The 21,145-nt window shown below is 61.9% G+C and overlaps 1 protein-coding gene across 2 annotated transcripts in view; it reads right to left on the bottom strand.

Annotated features, from left to right (window-relative positions):
- The window catches only part of IL11RA (interleukin 11 receptor subunit alpha), a 67,927-nt gene extending 51,271 nt beyond the window's left edge, over positions 1-16,656 (bottom strand). For both annotated transcript variants that reach the window (XM_054032473.1, XM_054032472.1), the window contains exon 1: positions 16,510-16,656. The gene's annotated coding sequence lies outside the window, so the exon portion shown is untranslated. The remainder of the gene's footprint in view (positions 1-16,509) is intronic.
- Positions 16,657-21,145: the final 4,489 nt, after the last annotated feature.

Genomic DNA, 21,145 nt, shown 5'->3' with positions numbered 1-21,145 from the left:
GCGGCAAGGCCCCGCGGCGGAGTGCCCGGCTGGGGGCGTCTGCAGCAAGGAGCATTATGGAAAAGTCGTCGTTCTGAGCACGGGAGCGTTGCTAGACGCAGGCCAGACACATCGCAGTCCCGGCCCAGAGTGCCAGGGCCCCCGGCTCGAACGTCTGGCCCAGCTGGGGCGGGGGGGGGTTTGTTCTTTTCAAATCTACCCAACCGCAGCTGAGAAACACAACACAACATTTGCGTGTGGCCCCAGTAAGGGGCTCCCCAGACCTGCCTTCGCTCTGCAGGGCACAAAGTCCCGTGGCTTTCTGAGAGGAGAGCGGTTGGGAGATGGGGCTGGGGCAGTGGGTGTGCTCTGCTCAGCCGCTGGGCCTTGGAGGTTGGGGCTGGGGGCTCTGGGCCAGGGGCCCTGTGAAGACAAAGCAGGCCTGCAGGCAGGGAGGGGGGTGACTCTGGGCTCCAGGGGGTAGACCAGCACCCGCTCTCCAGCTGGAGCCCCCAGCGCAGGTCCCTGGCTGTCAGTGTCGTCACCCAGGGCTGGCCTGAGCTCCCAGCTGCAATGTTTATAGGAAAACTCTGGGGAGCCCCTGCCGGTGCCCGATGCGGAGGCTGGGCGCGCTGGGCTAAGGGGCAGGGGAGCCACAATCCCCCTTCAGTCGGGTTCCCCCGCCCCGGCCCTGGGCTGACCGAGGCTCTGTGCCGTGGGCTTTCCGCACCCTCCTGCAGGCAGCCAGCGAGGAGCTTCACACGTGCCCCTTTGTGTTTGCTCTGGCTCCCTGGACCTCACGGGCAGGGATGCCCCACGCACCCCTCCTTAGGAGGCTGGGCCCGTGGGGGCATAGAGAAGGGGGGGGCTGGGCTCCAGGCAAACACCTGCCAGCGTAGGGAGCCCAGGGCAGACTCCTGGGGACGCTCCCGTTTTGGGATGAGGGACCCGTGGCAGGACGGCCGAACCCTGCCCCTAGCCCAGTTCAACTGAACTCACAGCATCCACCAGGGACCTGCAAGAGCTGAACCGCATCCCTTTGAAGACTCGTCTTAAATAAAGCCAGTTCCCGTCACCCCCCCTCCCCCTGCCCTCCCCCAACTAGCACGTGAACGGCTCTGGCTCCGTCCCGCCCTGCCAGCCCAGGTGTCTGGACACAGCTGGGACTTCGCACCACGGCTAGTTCTGCCCCGCCGGCGGGCACAGCGCCAGGGAGAACAAGCCTGCAGTGTGCGGCGGGCGTTTAACATGAGCTTAGAGCAGAGAGCTGGGCTCCAGGAGACCTGCCCTGCCCCGCGCTACCTGCCAACCCCAAACAGCCTGGCCCCACCCCTGCTCCCTCCGTCGCTCGCTCTCCCCCACCTCACTCACTTTCACCGGCCTGGGGCAGGGGGTTGGGGTGCGGGAAGGGGTGCAGGCTCTGGCCTGGGGATTTGGAGTGTAGGAGGTGGCTCCAGGCTGAGCCTGGGACAGGGGTTCAGGGTGTGGGCTCTGATAGGGAGTTTGGGTGCAGGTTGCAGGCTCTGGGCTGGGGCAGGGGGTTGGGGGGCAGACTCTGGGCTGGGGCCGAGGGGTTCGCAGTGTGCGAGGGGGCTCTGGGCTGAGCCTGGGACAGGGGAGTGAGGTGCCAGAGGGGGTTCAGGATCTGGGAGGGAGTTTGGGTGCAGAATGCGGGCTCTGGGCTGGGGCTTGGCGTACGGGAGGGGATGAGAGGGGCAGCGCTTACCTCCAGTGGCTCCCAAAAGTGACAGGCACATCTTTCTGGCAGCGGCTCCTTGGTGGGGACACCAGGGGGTCTCCACACGCTCCCCTGTCCATAGGAACCACCCCCACAGCTCCCATTGGCCGCAGTTCCCAGCCAATGGGAACTGCAGAGCTGGCACTCAGGGCAGGGGCAGCACACAGAGACCCCCTGCCCCCGCCCCCAGGGCCCACAGGGATGGAGCCGGCTGCTTCCGGGAGCGGCCCAGGGCCAGGGCAGGCAGGAAGCTGCCTTAGTCCTGCTGTGCTGCCAGACGATTAGTGCCCAAAATCTCCCAGTCTGGCTTCAGCAGCCTCTGGAAGATAGGGCCTGATTCCAGGAGAGGGCCCAGCGTCCCGGGGAGGGGTGCGTGGGGCGTCCCTGCCTGAGGGGTCCGGAGAGCTAGCAGAGGGTGGCCGGGGGGGGGAGCGCATGCCAGCCAGGGGGTACGAGGGGCTAGGGTGGCCAGGTGCCCAGGTTTCGACAGGAAAGTCCGGTCGAAAAGGGGACCCAGCAGCGTCCAGTCAGATCTACTGACCGGACACCCAATGTCTGGTTGCTTTGGGCAGGGGAGGCGGGGAGATGTCGGGTCATCACCCGCACCAGCCCATGCTCAGCTGGGGCCACCTCCCACCTGCACTGGGCGGCTGTAGGGTGACCAGATGTCCCGATTTAATAGGGACAGTCCTGAGTTTGGGGGCTTTTTCGTATATAGGCTCCTATTACCGCCCACCGCCTGTCCCGATTTTTTACACTTGCTGTCTGGTCAGACGGCTGCAGCCCCCAGCCCCGGCTTCGCAGGTGAGTCCCTCCTGACGCGGGGGAGCAGCGAGCGGGGCGGGGGGGGCGAGAGAACTGGATGGGGCGGGGCCTCGGGGGTAGGGGCGGGGCAGGCGAGGTTCCTGCACTCCTGCTGGATTGGTTTTTAATTACCACCAAGCTGGCCCCCTCCAAGGGGCCCTGGATTTTTAGCCTCTTGCTAGCCCTGGGGCCGGCTGGTGGCCAGAGCCCAGCTCTGGCCCTCTGCAGCTTCCGTCCCGCGGGGCTGAGCGAAACCGGCACCGAGAGCGTGGAGCCGCAGCCCAGCTGGTGCTGTGTCCGGACCAGCCTCCCTCCCTCCCTCGGAGCCCTGAACTCCCCCAGGCCTCGCTTTCTGCAGCCAGCCTCCCCAGCTCCCCCGGCTGGGAGCAGCTGCTGGTCTCTCAGCACAGTCCCTGCCCTTTCGGGCTTGCCAAGCGGTGCCTGAGGCACAAGGCCGGGGTCCTGGGCTCTGGACCCAAGACCCCCCCACTCCCCGGCACCCCCCTTCCCATCTGAATGGGGGAGCCCGGGCCCCTGGCCCCAGCTAGGCCTGGGATGGAGCTGGGGGGGTGGGGGGGGACATGGCTGGATAGGAGCCAGTGGGTCCTGGGTGGGAGAACGGAGCCCCGAGCCTGTGGAGCTGGGACAGGCGCCTGGGCGAGCCCCCCAGGGCCTCTTCCAACAGCGCCCGTGGGACGGTGCTGCCCCCCCTCCATTCTCCCTTGGCTCTCTGGTGCCCGGGGCGTCCCCCTCACACCCATGCCAGAGGCTCAGGTACCCCACACACAGGTGGGCACCCCCCCCCCCCGCTCCTAGGCTGGCTCTGGTGCCTGGTTCAGAGAGGGGATCACTGCCCGCACACTCTAGCATCGGCCTTGGGGGAGGGGGAGACCACGGACTGGGGCCCCCAGCTCGCAGTGCCGGGACCCTGCCCCCCTCTGCGGCCCAGCCCGTGTCTGCGTTAGCAGCTCAGGCGGGAGGATTAACTCTCTGCCAGCGAGCAGGTGGCCCTGGGGCTAGCGGGGTCCTGCCACTGGCTGCACTCCCTGAGTGGGTGAAGTCATGTCTGGGGAAGGCTCTGAGCCCCCTGCTCCTAGCACAGAGACTTCCTCCCTGCCCACCCCACGCGCCCGGCTCCTGGAGGGGAGTGTGCCAGGGCCCATGCCAGGTGGAGGTCAGCAGGACGCCAGTCAGCTGCTGCCTGGGCACCTCCAACACCTTCACCCAAGGGGGCACGGTAGCCTGACTCCCTCCGAGCCCTGGGCTGTGCTGGCGGGGGAGACCTCACCCCACAAGCTAAGGGGGGAGGGTGCTTCATGCCCACGGGCTGGGCTCTCAGGGAGCACCCCCTGCCAGCTTCCCTAGCAGAGCTGGGGGCTGCAGGAGAATCTCACAGGCTGCAGCTGGGGGTCCCCCAAACTCTCCCCCTTTCTCCCTCCTGGCCTTCCTCCCCCTCTGCCCTGCCTTTCTCCGTCTCCAACCCCCCACTCTGCTCGCTCCCTGGAGCCTGCCAGGGGACGCAGCGAGGGGCTCGCTTTGCAGGGCCGTGCAGCATGCGAAGCGGGGTGTGCGTGAAGGGCAGATGGGGGGGCGCTTCCTGGCCTGACGAGAACCATGCAGGGCTGATGATGGATTCCTGTGGGAGCGGAAGCTGCCGGGGAGGCCGCGCCCCAGCGCACGCTCGTAAATCTCTGAGCACCAGCAAGCAGAAACTTCTGGCCGCCTCGTGACCTCTCTGGAGCAGCGCAGCCCCAGGGGAGCGCAGGAAGCTGTTAATGCCCTGTTCTGCTATTTCCTGCAAGGGGAAGCGACTCCGGCTCACCCCCCGGGGGGGGGGGGGGGGACAACAGATGGGAAGTCTGGATGCCTGGGCTCTATTCTTGGGTCTCCCCCCGGTCAGCTTGGTGCCTCAGTTTCCCCCATGTGAAATGGATACGTAACCTGTGGGGCGAAGCACTGTGCGACCTAGGGCTGGCGAGATGTAAAGTATAATCACGGGCGAGAAGAAAACAGCTCCCCCCGGGGCCCTCTGTGCAGCCTCCAAACTGAGCCGTGGAAACGCAGCGAAGGCGGGTGGAGCGACCGTGGATTTTCTCATCGGCTCTTCGGAGGGGGGCTCCCAGCCATTTGGACCCGGGAGGCTACACCATGGCCTCCACGTATCCGCCCTGCGGGTCACCCTGGCCCTAGCCCCCCCCTTCTCTGCGCTGGATTTGTGTCACTAAATGCCAAGCCCTCAGAGCTGACCCACTGCATGTGGTGGGGTGGGGTGGGGGGGAACACAACACGAAGGGCCAGTGGTCCATTGGGAACAGCACATGCACAAACACACATGTGCTCACACCCACCTGCACAGCTACCACCACTGCACCTGCTCCAGGGCACATTGGATGGCAAAGCCTTTGTTTGCACACGCGCTGCAGGGCCTATCCCAGGGGGAATTTGGCTCTGGCCTCCCTAGACGCTGCATCTCCCGGCACGTTTTAGAACTAGTCCAGACAGAATCCAAACCCATGCAGGTGCCTGCAGCTGCTCACCCCTGGATTCTGCCCGTGGCATTCACAAGCATTTGCACCGGCCCTGGGGACGAGTGGAAGATATTCACCAGACCCCACATTTTCACAACAGACTGTTCTGCTACAAACCCCCAGGGGAAAGCACGCTCGTCTATACGACCTGGGGCATGTGCCCAGCGAGGGAGCACCCCACGCACCACAGATAGGGAACAGCCTGGGGTGGAAACAGCCTGTCCAACTCTGCAGCGTGCATTCACCAGCGACACCCCAGCTGGGCCGGCACCTGAGCAGCCCTGCCCGGGGGGAGGGTGGCCACGCGTTGGCCGGACAGCAGGCAAGCCGAGGAAAGCCGGTGTTAGCCGTGCCCGGCTGTGTGACTCTCTCAGGGCCCTCCAGGCACCAGAGCGGGTGTTCGTTAGGGTTTAATTAGCTTCCTTTCTCTGGTCTCTGCGGCCGCGGTTCTCCTCTGCCCACGAGGCCACGGGAACCACAGGGAGTGTCCCAACCCGGGGCTCCCAGCTGAGCGGGCCCGGGCGAGCGGCTGCCTGGGAATTTCACAGGGTTACAGCTCGGGTCTTAAAAAGGCAAATGCTGTGTTTAGCAGCCCCATGGACGGCAGGCACTGGGTGACTCAGCAATTAACAGACCAGCCTTACCCTCCTGGAGACCTGGGTTCGAAAGAAAGAGAACCGCTTGCTCCCATCCCTTCCCTGGTTTGTTCCCAGCCAGGTAAGAGCCGGCAGGATCAGTACTGCTCGTGTGTGAATGGCCCAGGATTGGAATAACAGGGTGGCTGTGGGTTGGGACTGAGGGGCAGAGCTCAGGACTGGTGGGGGGCTGAGGGGCACCAGGAGAGCTGCAGTGAGCAGTCCCGGGCTGGAAGGGCCAGGAGCTGATCTCCCTTGGCAAAGCCGGAGGGAAAGGGCAGATCTGGATTAGCTGTGTGTGCTGCTGGCCGCCTTTGGGGGCACCGCGCAGACTGCCTGTGGGATGCTGGCACAGGGGCTGCCCACACAAACCCTGGCTCTAATCCACAGTGCCCGCTGGAGGGCACGTGCTGGCACCCCCAAGCTCACATCAGAGCAAAGTCAGGAACGTGACGACTTTCTCAGGGCAGCCCTGCCACGTGCTGCGGCGAACCAGCAGGAGGCACTGCTATGCCACACCTGCAAGTGCCCATCTCTAGTGCAGCGCTACCATTCTCTCGTGCCACCCGGCCCTCAGCATAGAGTCACCGCGTCGGGCAGCAACCACCTGGCCCAGAGAGAGGCCGCGGGACAGTGCAGTGCTGCCTGCCGGGCCCCTGGGGCTCTCCCAGCAGTGGTCATACCAGCACGTCTGGTGCAGGGGTTAAGCGCGCTCAGATGTGTGGCTGGCAGGTGGGCAGCTCCCAGCCCTGACCGTCTGTTTGCAATGGGCTGCAGAGCTGTGACGCTTGGCATCAGAACAACAGCAGGAACTCACGTCCAGCATCCCACGCGCCAAGGGCAGGCTGGGCACTGGCGGGCAGGCTGCTGGTTTTCTGGAGCTGCATTAAGCACCCTCGCGGCAACCCTGCACCAGTCCCAATCTGGGTGAGGAGAGGGGCCCTGTCTCTTTAAACCTGGAGCAGGAAGCGAGCTGGAGTGGGGCTAGGGCTGGGGAAGCAGAGACACAAAAGGGCTCCCCCTGGTCTAGGAACATGCCTTGTTTGGGGTTCAGCTGGGGGGGGGGGGGAGTTAACATTGTCACATGACCTGAGATCAATTGATTTGGAACTAGAATAAGAGTAAAAGACAATTTCTGAAGTTCACCCCTCCCCATGGACCTGCCCGCGGGGAAAGAGCCTGCCACCAGCTTCCAACCTCCCTCCCCCCATGTATGTACACTCACACGTACACCCCCCCGTGCACACCCCCCTGCTCCCTGACAGGTGCCACAACCACCAATGCACTCAGCCCCCCTTCACCCCCATTCACACTAGCCCCCCCAGCGCTGACACTAACCTACCCCGAGGGATGACCGTGCGGAGCTCCAGAAACAGCAGCTGCTCCTCCGAGCCGAATCCAGCGCCCTGCCCTCGTCACACGCCCACGGTTCTCTAGAGGACGTGGCGCCCGGTAATCGCGGCTGGCATCATAATGCTCAGCGGGCTGAATGAGAGACCCAGAGCTGGAGCAGGACGGGGCCAGAGCGACCCTGAGAGTGGGGGTGGGGGGACTGCAAAGGATGAACGTAAGAAAAACCCCACGAGCATGGAGGGACCAAATGAGAAAGGCCGAGGCCCAAAGTGAGATTAAAGCGGCTAGGGGCGTAAAGGGTGACAAGCGAACATCTCACCAGTACACGACAAGCCAGAGCAGGCCCATTACTCAGCGAGGAGGGAAAGCCAACGACAGACGAACTCAGCGATGGCCGAAGGGTTAAACGCCTGGTTTTCTTCTGTTTTCACCAGAAAATGACAGCACCGGCAACTGGACAACTAACATAGTGACCACCAGTGCACGTGGGGTAGGATCGGAGGCTAGGACAGGAAAACAAGCTCAGGACTTGGACAAGTTAGAGGTCTTAGGGTCTGTCTAGGCAGTAACTAGCCACCCGCGGCTGGCCCGGGCTAGCCGACTCGGGCTGCGGGGCTGTTTCATCGCTGGGCAGACTTCCAGGTTCGGGCTGGAGTCCCGGCGCTAGGACCCTGCGGGGTTGGAGACATTCCCTTCAAATCGGCAGGGCCTGAGGAAAATACACCCTGGAATACTTGACGAACTGGCTGGAGATCTCGGAGCCATTAGCAATTAGACAGGAGAGATCCAAGATGACTGGAAAAGGCACATGGAAACCGTGTGATCAGCCTAGGTCGGTCGCTGAGGGGTCCAGCCGGGAGGGGGTCAGCGGGTTGGCGATGCTGCTAGACCCGCACGGTGCGCTGGCCCCTGGGTGCGGAGAGAAGATGCGATAGACGCTCCAGGCTCAGGACGGATGGAGATGCCCTCTCGGGCTGTATTGGACAGGAGGGAACAGGATGATAGCTGGACAGATCCAAGTCCCTGCTCGCAGCCCATCCCTCCCGGCCGGTGGGAGAGCTTCCCGCTGGCCAGTGAGCCGCTCCCACCAAGCCCCCTCTCTTCTGGGGGGCAACTCTCAGCAAACGCCCCGAAGGGGACAAACGGGGGGGGAGGGGAGAGGACTTGGGACCGAGCAGGAAGATGGCTAAGGGCCAGATTCTGCTCTCTGGCACTGGTGTAAATCCGCAGCGGTGCACACGTGTGCGAAGGCAGGATCCCACCCAAACGCTGCTGCGTTGAACCTTCTGTTTGGATTTCTCTGGGATGAGGTCACTGCGCCGGTAGTTTTTCCACCAGGAGCTCAGTTACGTAGGCCTCGGTGGGGGCCAGCGGGGAGGCCGGAGCCTGCACAGGCCAGCGCACAGGCTGCTACTCCAGGACCCATCTAGCTGCTGCCCTTCGCCTGTCAACTGAAAAGCATCTGGCAGGTCACCCAGGGGTCACTAGCTGCCGCATGCGGCTGTTTGGGAAGACGGGAGATGGGAGACGGTTGAAATGCCAGCGGAATCTTCCGGCTGATAAACATGGACCCCCCCCGCGCGCCTGCAGCGTTGCTGACTTGATCTCGGGTCCCTGGCCTGGCTCTGCCGAGGGCCTGCCCTGAAGTCTACTAACCTCACAGCGAAAAAGTGACCAATGGATTCTTCCCGGCTCGGGTTGAGGGCCTCTCTGGTGACTGGGGAGGATTTGGGGCTCTCCCAGGGTGCTCAGCACGGTCATGAACATCTGGGCACCTCCAGGCGCTGGAAGAGGCTAGACACAAGCTCACCCAGGCAGCCTGCTGGGTCCCTCGGGGCTGAGACTTTTCTCATGCATGTTATTGGCCGGGGGAAACGGTTCTGCTCCTTTAAAAGGTCCAGCGCCTGCGTGTGCCTCCCACCACACCTGCCACGCCAGAAGGGCCAGGCCGGGTCGGCCCGGGAGCCTGGATGTTGCTTCCCCTGCCAAGCGCTGGGCGGTTTCTGTTCCATGGAGGCTTTACAACGGTCCGCCATTTTAAAGCAGTGGTCCCCAACGCGGTGCCCATGGGCGCCATGGCGCCCGTCGGGGCGTTTACGTGCACCCGCCTACTGACAAGGGAGCGCGGCTGCCGGACAACCCGCCACCGAGGCACGTGGCCGCCAGACAACCAGCCGCCGAAATGCCGCCGAGAAGTGGCAACACCAAGAAGCGTCGCCGCTGAAATGCCGCTGCTTCTCGGCGACATCGCTTCTTGATGACGCCGGTTCTCGGCGGCTGGTTGTCCAGCACCCGCCACACTCTTCTGGGAACATGAATATGCTATTGCAACAGAAAGGTGTTAAAGCATTGGTCTGGGCTGCAGCGAGGCCCCGGCTGAAGTTCCTGAGCGGAGTCTGGGGAACTCGGTGACTGGACCTGGGCTCTTTGAAGCATGTTCAGAGCCAACTAATGGGAGGTCAAAGTTCCACGCTTGGGGTCACTTATCTCAGGCCGGGGAGATTGTACAGCTGCAGCCATGGGACACTGCTACAATCGTCCCCTGAGGGCAGACTGGACTTCACACCCGGCCAGCCACGTGTACAGCAACCCCAGGGATCAAAATCACACGGCAGCTGAACCCAGCCTGAGATCCTGCGCTGGGTCGGGACGCGGCTAGGCGGGGTTCGGGGTCAGGGTAACGGTCGGTAAACACTCAGAGCAAAGCACGCCAAGGAGGGAGGGAACTGGGACCGGGAACCTGAGGCTGCCTAGGTGCGGCTGGGGGCGGCCTCGGGCCATCAGCTGTTCAGCTGAACTGCGCCCAGAAATCAAAGCCGATGGCACTGGATGGGCCGGGGAGGCTGCGGACTGGGCACGGTGGGGACAAAGCCCTGGAGAACGCACAAAGGCATCGGCTCCAGGGAGAGGGGCTGAGTGAGAGCAGGTCACGCCCATCTGTAGCGTCTCTGATCTGGGGCTGGCTCCAAAACCCATGGGCGGCACTGGAGAGACCCGGCCCCCCTGTGCTGCTCGTCACTGTTCTCCTCATCTGCCAGCCCGCAGCGGAGGGCTTGCCACGGCCCCAGGCTGCTGTCAAAGTCCTGGTGCTCCTCTTGCTAACTGTGCAGAAAAAACTCGCCTCAATCGCTCTTTTTTAAAAGCACAAGAAAGCGTAACTGGGTTTGAAAGAGAACTAGACAAGTTCCTGGAGGACAGGTTGTCACAGAGTCCCCCATCCCCAATGTCACTGCCCTGCTCCATCACACCGGTCCATCAGGGGATGGTCCGAGATGCAACCTCGTGCTCAGGGTGTCCCTAGCCTCTGACTGACAGAAGCCGGGACTGGGCGACAGGGGATGGATCACTCAACGATTCCCTGTTCTGTTCATTCCCTCTGAAGCATCTGGCACCGGCCACTACTGGCAGACAGGACACTGGGCTAGATGGACCACGCACTGACCAGTCTGGCCGTTCTTATGTTCCTATATCCCCTCCCCACACGTACCAGGGACTAAAAGAACTTCGTTAATAATGTCGGGGCTGAGACGACCTGTGTGGAGTTTGAGCCCCACAGGAAAGTGCTGCAGAAAGCTCTGGGTGAGTCAAAGCAGGAATACCATTCCACGGACTTCAGGGGGAGCCGGCCAGGCCTGTACCCAGTCCCCTCTCCCACCAGTGCCCCACTTCAGAGGAATATGGCATACTCCGAGAACTGACCATATGCGATACATGTGTCCGGGGGACGTTTCTGTCTAACCCTGTCAGACGGTGGTAGGTTTGTATCCTAAGCTATAGATCTGGTACCCCAACACACATCACTATCCTCACTATTCGGGGTTTGAGTCCCTCTAATCTCTTGGCTGGAGCGATATCTTGTGGCAGTGAGTTCCACAGGTTCATCACATTACTTAAAAACACATTGTCCTGGGTCAGTTTTGAATTTGTTGCTTTTCAGTTCTGTTGAACGTCGCCTTGTGCCTGTGTTACAAGACAGGGTAGAAAGAAACGCCCAGTGACTCGCCCCCACCCCCCTTTCACGCTCTGTACCCGTCCACAGCACTCCTTGCTCAGTGCGATAGCCCTGATCTTTGCCAGGCTCCTCTTAAGGCAGCTCTCCAGGCCTGCAATCATTTTTACAAGCCTGTTTCTATTTCTGCTCTATCCTTTTTGAGACGAGGGGACCAGACCTGAACATGCTCTCCCATGTAAGGGCATCCCACCGATTTAGAGCTTCATTCTCCAGCCCTCTCTCAGTGGGGCCTAACAACTTACCTGCATGTTTGCCCACCGCTGCACACGTCACCGAGCGGCCCACAATGATGCCTGGATATTTCTCCTGAGCGGTTACAGTCAACTGAACCCAGAACCGTGTGTGATCGTTTGAAAGCATCCTTCCAATCTGCCCTCCTTGCACTTGTTTAACCAGCCGTCACACTGCCCAGGCACCCAGCTGTGTTCAGATCCTCTGAAGCTCCCCACGCAGTCTTGTCTAGAGCTGACCCTGGTCCAATTCCCGCTGCAGTCAACAGGTGCCTTTCCACTGACTGCAGCAACAGCTAGGCCAGGACATCAGCAAAACAACTGTCCGACATCGGGACATTTTCCCACCTTCATGAGTGGCGGGGGGAGAGAGACGGAAACGTGGCTGAGGGGTGCAGAGATTCTGTGAGGGAGAACCTGGGCTCACCACATTAACGACAAGGGCAAAGGCAGGAATGCTGCAGCTCTTCCCACAGGAGTCTGGGTGAAACGCGATTCAGTAGTGCCGCAGTCACGCTAGGAGGTGCTGCACAAAGGCAGAAGAAAGACAGCCCCCACCCCCAGGAGCGTGTATGTCACACTGCGGAGAAAAGGTCTTAGAGCCCGTATCAGAGTTTTCACACTGTTTGGAGGGGAAGGGGCCGATTTTCACATCCCTCTGCCCGTGTCCCCTGTTCGCCTCAGAGCGGGCTGCTTGGAAAACAGGGCACATTCCCCACAAAGCTATCCTGAAGAAACAAACCATTTTCTTTTTCTTTGAAAACCAAACGCAGTCGGGCTTTTAACAACTGAACGAGTTTTGGTTTTGCATCCAAAAAAGGAAAGTTACAAATGAAATGAACATTTTCAGTGAAAGGGTTTTTTGATTTTGTGTTTGTAAAACCAACCAAACAGATGGAAAATGTTCAAACAATTGTCACTCACGTTACAAAAACATCACAACTTTGAAAACTCTCTAAAACCAGCCCAGAGATCCCGGGTTTGGGCAGAGGCACCAGCCGGGTCATGGCCCATTGTACTAGGCATTTGGGGCTGTCCCTGTCTGCACCCCAATTCCTGGCCCATGTCTCTGGAATGGACAGAACCCAACCCCTGAGATCCAGACATGCCCCGAATCCACACCCAGCTCAGACTCCTCTCTGGAAAAGAAAGAAAAGAAAAAGGGAAGCGCCAAGCTGGGGCAGATGGAAACAAGGGAAGTTCCTGTCCTGTGGGCACAGCCTCCAGCCAGCCAGTTCCCCTGAGAGGGATTTTCCTTCAGTGGAACAGAGCAGAGGGAAAAATCGATGGGGGGAGGGCTAATGCATGTGCACCCCCACGTGGGTCTGTGTCTGCGTGCACCCCTGGGCTTCCCCCCCCTCCCCCGCACATTGGTCCATGTCTGTGCATGCTCACAGGCATACCCCCCCCATGGGTCCGTGTCCATGCACACCCCCGGGTGTACAGCCCCCCTGTGATGTTATTGACATGAACTGGGACCGTATAGATCATTGTTGCAACCACAGTCCTGTAGTGGCACCAAATCTTGTATAAAGGGGGTCAAATGAGGTGTCTAAGACAAGGTTATGGTTTGCTGGTTATGATTATGCTGTCTGTATATGTGTATCATTTTTGAAGTTGAAGTTATGAATATTGGCTCTATACTGTCTGTATTTCAAACTTCTGCTATGCTTCTGGGTGACACCCCAGACAAGTTGGTGTCAGCTCTGCCTAGCCTGCTTGATGGCCCATTAAGGACCATCAGCTACACAATTGACCCATTGAGAGAAGGCAGATACGCCTTGCCTTGTGACCCTTGCCTTGTGACACAGCAAAGTATGCAGGGACTTGCCCATGTGACTCCAAACTCCATTTTGCTGTAATTTTCCACAGTGAGAACAAAGAGGTGTTCTTACACCTGGAAAAGACTATATAAGGCTGATGCCTCATCTCCATCTGGTCTTCAATCCTGCTTCTTACCTCTAGAGAGACTTTGCTACAAACTGAAGCTCTGAGCAAAGGACTGAGGACCCATCCCAGGAGACTTGATTTGAACCTGCAGTTTATTCTATCTCTGCTACAAGCCTGAACCAAGAACTTTGCCATTACTGTATGGAATTGATTCCATTTCACCAATTCTAGCTCTCATCTCTATCTTTTTCCTTTTATAGATAAACCTTTAGATTCTAAAGGGTTGGCAACAGTGTGATTTGTGGGTAAGATCTGATTTGTATATTGCCCTGGGTCTGGGGCTTGGTCCTTTGGGATCAGGAGAACCTTTTTTCTTTTACTGGAGTATTGGTTTTCATAACCATTTGTCCCCATAATGAGTGGCACTGGTGCTGATATTGGGAAACTGGAGTGTCTAAGGGAATTGCTTGTGTGATTTCTGGTTAGCCAGAGGGGTGAGACCGAAGTCCTCTCTGGCTGGCTGGTTTGGTGCCTTGGTGTGCAAAGGACCCCAGCCTTGGGCTGTAACTGCCCTGCTCTGAGCAATTTGTCCTGAACTGACACTCACAGTTGTGTCCCGCCAGAACCAGCATCATTACACCCCCATTGGGGTCCGTGTCCCCCCCGGTCCGTGCATTCACGCGTGTGCACACACAAAATCAGACTTTAGACAAGTTTCTGATGGGACGTTTATAAGCGGCTGCTCTCAATCCAAGCAGCCTTCATCCCGACCGAGGCCCAATGCCCCCCCACCCCATCTCGCCAGCGCTGTACGCAACATGGCTCTGTCTGGTCGCAGACGGGGCTGCCTTGAGAACCCCGTCACGAAATGATTGCACCAGCGTAACCAGTGCCTGGGCTCGTCCAGAGCCACCGCCGACCCCAGCCAGAGCACAACACACGTCCTCTGCCCCCGCCCCCGATCTCACGCCCCACCCCGCCCTCTGCTAGGGACACTCAGCCACCAGCTGGGGACAGGGACGGGGCACTTATGACACTTAGAGCCACTCCGCTGGCCTGCACCTCCTGCATGACGTGGGAGCCATTACCCTCTGAAGCGCTTCCCCAGGGAAACCAAGGGGATGGAAGGGCTAGTGGATGGGGCACTAAACTGGCACCCCAACAAACCTGGATTCAGGTCCCTGCTTCGCCACAGACTTCCTACCTGACCTTGGGCAAGTCCCTTAATCTACTCTGTGCCTCAGTTCCTGTCCGTACAATGGGGGCACAGCCCTGCCTACGGGTCAATACGCCAGCAACGGGGAGGCGGTCAGACGCTCTGGCGACAAGGGCCGCACCGGCACATGGAGAGAGGCGCGTTCATCCCACAAGCAGCGTAACCATCCACTATCAGCCAGCTGCATACGGGCACCCGTGGGGAAGGGATCCGGGGTATCCTGCCCCACTGAGCGAGATGGGGCCCGCCCAGCTGGGGCCCGCCCCGGGGAGATGAGAGCGTGCCTATACCCGGCGGGCGCACACCCAGAGGTGGCTATGAGTGCCCTGTATGGCAGTGCCTCTGATCCATTCTTCCTGGAGGGGGCAGCCCCACCCCACACACACCAGGCACTTGGCCTAAGACTCCCCATCTAGTGCCCATGGCTAATGCCCAGGGACATTCCGGTGTGGGGGGGGCCTAGGGAGGGGGAGCCCCCAGGCTCCAATGTACCTGACACGTCCCAGTGGATACCCAGGAGCTGGGCTCAGTTCCGATGGATGCCTGCGCTAGGCAGCAGGCCTGGCTGGGCCCTTTGCGTCCCAGGCCTGCAATGCTTCCCACGGAGCCGGGCTCTCTGCCGAGCCAGCGCCGCCCCCAGGCAGAGCCCGGCTGGGCACAGACAGCAGAGCTGTCGGGCAGGAATGGGGCCGGCTGTGCTCCTGGATGTCCTGCAGCGGAAGGGCCACAGAGGGTAAACTGAGTCTAGGGGCTTCCCATAAACCCGGCAGCTGCACCGGGGAACCGGGGCTGGGTTGAAGTGTCTCCGTGTTCGGAGTCTCCATCTGCACGAGTCACTCGCTCATCTCTCTCACAGCCAGCCCCGCACAGGCCAAGCGCCCTTCCCCCGTGCCACCACCACACCCAGGGACTTCACCCGCCGGGGAAAAACTCATCTGCACGTCAGCTTTTCCCCCTGCGGTTTCTGCAAGAGCGAAGAGCTGGGCACAGCGGGCAAAGGCGGAGGAAGGGCTGGGTCAGCTTCCCACACCCGACTGTGCCAGTGTCCCTGAGTGCTGAGGCATGACCCCCTGCTCTTCCTGTGCCAGGCTCCCCCCACAGAGCTCCTCCAGCACCCCCCAAATCCCACCCCCAGCCCCTCAGAGCCCTCCACTCTGCCGGCTCCCGTTTGAGATGCCCCCCAGCCCTGCGGGGTTCAGGGTGCACAGCGCGCCTGGCCCCCTGCCTCGTGCTCAGCAGAGACCCTGCCCCCCTCGCCCTGGTCCCGGGCCTGGCCCCCCTCAGGGGATCCACCTCGCAACCCCAGGTGGGCCAAAGCCAGGGGCTGGCTGGAGTTTCCCTCTGCACCCAGCGGCCCCGTCCCAGGGCGGAGCTGCGCCGGACAGTTCCGCAGTGCCTGGAGCCCCGGGCGGGCGGCATCGCAGGGACCTGCGCTCGCAGAAACACCGGGAGCAACTCAGCCCCATCCCCCGCCAGCTGGCCAGCAGGGAGGCGGCACCGAGCACTGGATCCACGGGCCCCGGAGCTTCCCACTGCACCCGGCAGAGACCAGGTGTCTACGAACCCTTCGCGACGGGGGTTCTGGTCCTGCTCCCGCTGCAGGTCAGAGCGAAACTCGGCCCCCCCGCGAGCCCCCTGCGGCCCGGCCTGACCCCCAACACTGGGGCCGGTCAGGTCTGGGTCAGCTCCAGACCCACCAGTGCCACCTGGCAGCGGAGGCTTGTCCCTGGGGCGGGTCTGACCAGCCCTGGGCTGCGGGGAGTCTGGTCCCAGATCGCTCCAGACACCGGTTGCCCGGCTCCCCCCGGCCAGGACGGGCCGGCGCCGCACGCAGGGACCGGAGAGGGCTGGGGCCGGGCCGCGCCGCGGGGGCTGCCCAGGGCTCGGACCACAAACAGCGGCGCATCGCTCGTGTTCCCCACGGGCACGTCCGCCAGGGCCCCCCCGGACCGCGCTGGGGCCGGTTGTCCCGGGGAGGGTAGTGGGGGGAGCCCCGCGGCCCGCTCCAGCCCCCACCGCAAACGGGCCGGGGGGGGGGGGGGTCCGGCAGCGCACGGCCCCTGGTGCCGCCCGGCGCCCCCTCTGCGCCCATCCCGGCGGTGTCCGGGCGCCCCGCTCTCTTACCTTCTCCGCTGTCACCGGGCCGGGAGCCGCATGGTGGCCGGGCGCGCTGCGCTCCGCTCCGCGGTTCTCACTGCGCGCAGCGACCCTCCGCCGAGCCGCGGCGCGCTGCGCCCCTCGCCATGGCGCGCCCCAGCCGGGCTGCGGAGCCGCCCGCCCGCCCGGCACGTCGGGGGAGGCGCTGGCCCGGGGCGGGGGCTCCCGCTGCCCAATTGGAGAATCCCCCTGCCTGGCCCCGGGGCCCGCCCCTGCGCTGCCCCGCCGCCACGGGGCGATCGGCGGCCGTGGGCCCGGCGGGAGCTGCGGGGACAGAAGCAAAATCACCGGTTGTCAGAAGAAAGTTTTGCCGTTTGTTTGAAATGGTTCCCCAAACTTCGGTGTTGTGAGGGGAACTTTCACCCCTTTTTTTTCATTTTCGTTTTGTTGGGCAAAATCCCACGTTTCCTCCCGCTTGTTACAACTTTCCCCCCATTTCTCCCGCAGGAGAAGGGGGGGGGGCACAAGATGAGATTTCCACTGCAATTTAAAACGGGGGCGGGGGGGGTTACGGTGTAACGGTCCTCACCAGCCTGGCTGGGTGCAGCCTCCCGTCCCGCCCCGGGGAGCGGAGCCGCGTAGGGCTGCGGAGGTCAGGGGGAGGCCTGAAGTGCGGGGGTGGGCACGAGAGGCCGCAGGTCTGCCAAGGGCCCTGGCAGGAGGCGTGTTGCTGTCTGCCAGACGCTTAGCTGGAGCAGGGCTCCCCTGGGTGCTAACTGGGCACCCGCCACCCCCAGGGGTGCCCACCGCAGCCCTGGCTGGAGGAGACGGTGTTAAACCCAGCAGGGCCGGACACCAGCAGAGCCCACTCCCGCCCTGTGCCGTGCCACCCGAGGGGGAACCGGTGCTCTGATAACACTGGCAGCTGGGTGCCCTCCGTGAGGGGCCCTCAGCCCGGCACTTGCCCGCATCACGGAGCCCCCAGACCCGCTCCAGGGCTATCGGGGCAGGGGAGGGACCGGACAGGGGGGTAGGGGGGCAATGGGGTGGGAGTGAGCTGTGCTGGTAATCACTGTGCTGGGGGGATGCGGGGGTTGGGGTGGGCGCACCTCAAATCACCAAACCCAGCTCTCCTCGAGACACAGAAGCCGGAGGTCAGGAGCCTTCCTGGGAAGCGGCTGCCGAGTGAAGGAGGCTGGGGAAGGGGTTGCAGTTCCCCTGCTCCTTGGTAGCCCCCCAGCATCCCAGGCTGCCATTGACAAGCAGGCGGGGATTAGCCGCAGCGGGGGCCACACCACTGCTCTGCTAGTGCCCCTCACTCCCGACCCGCAGCCCTGGGCTCCCCTCCCCCAGCTCTGCTGGTGCCCCTCAGTCCTTGAAGTCAGTGGGAGTGGATAGGGCTCAGCATAATACAGGATCAGGCCCTCTGAGAGGAAAGGAGCCCCGATCACTGCAGTGAGAGGTGGCAGAGGGCGGGTTGGCAGCCCCAGGGCCCTGGGCACAGCATTGACTCCATGCCCAGCAGCCGGCCCTGGCTGGCAGCTGGCTCCATGTTCGGGTCAGGGGGTTTCCCCAGCATCGGATGGCGCCTGCTGGGTTGGGGAGACCAGCAGAGAGAGGGAAGTGGGAGTGCAGGACGGCTGCATCAGGAGAGATCTGCACAAGCCCAGGCCCCATGGGGGAGGAAGAGCAGATCTGGGCCCAAAAGACCTCCCCCTGCCCCAGCCTCCTCTCTCCTGCAGCCCTGCTGGCCTCCTCTGGCCCTGCTCCTGGACGGGGCCAGGGCTAGGGCCCAGCTTGGGTAACTGCTCCCAGCCGGATGAGAGCCCCGGCGCGCTCAGGGCACGGTACCCTCCAGCGGCGCAGGAGCAGGGCGAAGTGGCTTGAGAGAGATGCCTCTGTCTGCGGGCTGGGCCGGGGGAAGGGCTGCCCGGGAGCAGAGCCGGCCACCCCATGGGACTGGGGGTCTGGAGCGGTGAAGGTGCCAGAGGCAGCACTTGTAGGCGATACATTCGAGGACGTGCCAGCTGCAGAGTGCACGGAGGTAGATGGGTGGCAGGGTTCCCGCTGAGGCCAATACTCGCAGGTCAGACACAGGCAGTGCACCGCTGGGCATGGGGCACCATAGTAGGGATGCGACCCTGGGTGAAATGGATTTGGCAGAGTTCAGCCTGTGGCCTGCAGACAGGCCGCGGCAGCAGAGGGACCCAAGATGGAACAGGCTGTGCGGATGGAGTCTCCTCTCCTTCCAGGGCACAGCTGGGACAGGCTGACAGAGGGCACTGGGGGAAGCTGGCACTGTCTCCTGTGCGGATTCTGGGCAGGAGGCAGAGGCCTCAGTGTCCCAGCCCCGAACCCGACACAGGGGTCCCCCCAACAAGGGTGAGGCAGGGGAAGCCATGTATTCTGGGGCCCTGTGCCCCGGGGACGTGCCGGAGGGGGCATAGCTGGACTGGAGAAGCCGACGCGCCTGGCACAAAGCGCGGCAGAGGGGTTCTGTCTATGCCTAGAGCTCCTGCCATGCAATGTGCGCCCCTGGGGACGATCGCTGCTAGTCCCAGCTGGTGGCTCTGTGCCCGACTGCCCTCTTCTGGATGGGTATTTCAGAGCCACCCACCGGGGAGTCGGACCCTCCCGCAGCGGGGCCGGGAGCAAGCCCGGCCTTTGTCTCTGAAGCTCAAGGGGTCGCATTCTCTCCCTTCAGCCCCATGGCTGAGGTTGGCCCAGGACCATGCTGGGTTTGTACATGGCCAGGGCACGTGCCACACCGGTCTAGCTCCCTGCTTTCCGGCTGCCTGAGCTCTGAGTTCACCCCAGCCGGGCTCTGTTCTTCCTCATGCCCCGGGGCTCAGACCAGGAGCCCCCCTTGTCAGAAAGGGCCAATGGACAAACACTGGGGAGCTGTGCCATTCCCCACTCACCGTGCCCACAGATGGGGCATGGGCATGCCTGGCAGAGCTGGTGAGAAATGGCCAAGCGACACCCATTGTTTTAATAAATAATAATAATAATTAATGGAGATATCCCATCTCCTAGAACTGGAAGGGACTCAACTGAAGGGTCATTGAGTCGAGTCCAGTCCAGCCCCCTGCCTTCACTAGCAGGACCAAGTACTGATTTTGCCCCAGATCCCCAAGCGGCCCCCTGAAGGATTGAACTCACAACCCTGGGTTTAGGAGGCCAATGCTCAAACCACTGAGCTATCCCTCCCCCCAAAGGTCATTGAGTCCAGCCCCCTGCCTTCACTAGCAGGTCTGCCTGCAGTTGGGGATACCCCAACATCTCCACCCCCCCCCCCCCCCCCCCGAGCTGGCAGCTCTGCTCTCTGAGGCCAGCAGAAGCCGGAGTGGGTTTGTTTACACTAGTTGGAGCTTGTCCAAGCTCTGGAGCGGCGTGTGCCATGCGCGGAGTTGCTGGAAGTGTAGGCTGTTGTGTGCTCACCCGTGGGATATGGGAAATGGGAGCGCACCGACCAGTGGCTCGAGCTGTGAGAATGTGTTTCACTCTGGATTCACAAGGCTGCGTTATCTGGGACTCACCAGGAGCCCAGCAGCCACTGGGCGGCCGTGGGTACCTGGCCCGGAGAGTCAGCACAAACAGTTACCCCTGCAAACCCGCGCAGGCCGGGGGCGCTCTTCATACCGCGCCACTCGCTGCGACCCTGTTTTGAAATGTTTCAATCGTCCAATGAGAGAGCAGAATGACTCGGTGTAAATTAAGAGACTGATCCCCCTACAGGCGTGACGACTAGATCCTCTGCCCGTCCGGCAGCGTAGCCCACGGCTGGGGGCGCTACAATCACTATACAGACCGGGCGCACTGTGCGCCAGCCGTGAGGGACTGAGTCCCCTGATGTACATGGGGACTAGACTGACCTTCTTGGGCCAGAGACAGCTGTTGGGGGAGGCAGAAGCAGTATGCGGGGGGGCTCCATGGTGGTGGGGTGCTGAGATCCTGGTGGTGATCCAGAAGATCGCTTGGAGGGGCTCCGTCCAAGCCTGGAATGGCTGCTGAGAACCACCGGGGAACCAGAGCCAGCTGCCGTGCCCAGAACGGACTAAGGTCGGCCTGCAGCGCGTGTAGCCGCTGCCCGGTTTGTTTGGGACAGCACAGAGACCGTAACGGGGCTCCTCTGAGGCTGCAGAAGGCAAAGTGGCCCCATTGGTGTCATGGATCCCCAGGATCGGGCCTATGGGCCAGGCTTTGGAACCAGATTGGACTTGCCATTGTCTTCACGGCCTCTCCATTGACCCAGGCCCCCAAACCCGAGACAGCTAGGGGTCATTTACACCTTTGTCACAGCCTGCCCGAGAGTAAACCGCCTTTCCTCGCCACCTCGCTAATGCAGCACGTAGGGGAAACTGAGGCACACACAGAAGTTATACAAAATATTTACAGAAAACTCCCATTCCGGCCCATCTCTTCCCCTCTGAGAATGAACTGAGCAGGGTCACTTTAACCAGTGAGCTGGGGATGTTCAAACCAGGCACTTGCAAGATTTATTTAGCAGCCTTGCTAACCAACCACACCAAAAATACACGCTTCAGAGCAGTGTCACATCCTCTCTGAGCCCAAGTGTTTGGTGGCACGAGCAGGGGGCACAGGAGGGGCTCTCGTGGGGCCCCCGGGCCCTTTCCCCACCCCAACACTTTTGGGTTTGAAA

This window comes from Malaclemys terrapin, chromosome 6, assembly GCF_027887155.1.
Source record: "Malaclemys terrapin pileata isolate rMalTer1 chromosome 6, rMalTer1.hap1, whole genome shotgun sequence".
NCBI lineage: Eukaryota > Metazoa > Chordata > Testudines > Emydidae > Malaclemys > Malaclemys terrapin.
This window is presented reverse-complemented; position numbering and strand designations above follow the sequence as displayed.